Below are 426 nucleotides of genomic sequence, written 5' to 3'. Positions count from 1 at the left end.
TTTAATGAAAGGCAGTACATTTAACAATTTCATTAAATTGAACACCCTATAAAACACAGAAGTCATTGGCAGTATCAAGGCTGCATAAACATTTAATAATAGGAATTAATTCTTAACAACATATCTTAGTTTACAAAGAAATTTTTTATTTTTCAACCTGGGTTTTTTTTTTTTTGCCATAATTTTATTGATATACAAACAGCAATGAGACAGTTTCAAATCAAGTCGGTAGGACACTTACAATAATTAACACACTGCATGCATTCTTCTTAGTGGTTAATTGCTGTACAAGATGTGACTCAACATCCTATTTACAAACACCATTAGAACAAATCATTCTATCCATTAACAGAATGTAATTATATATCTATCCTAACCACCCTGAATGCACAGATACAAAATGGACATTCATCTCTATACCCCCCC

The sequence above is a fragment of the Octodon degus genome, unplaced genomic scaffold, assembly GCF_000260255.1.
Source record: "Octodon degus isolate 3935 unplaced genomic scaffold, OctDeg1.0 scaffold00470, whole genome shotgun sequence".
In the NCBI taxonomy this organism is placed as follows: Eukaryota; Metazoa; Chordata; class Mammalia; order Rodentia; family Octodontidae; genus Octodon; species Octodon degus.
The sequence above is the reverse complement of the archived record's forward strand: the minus strand, read 5'-3'. Positions refer to the sequence as shown.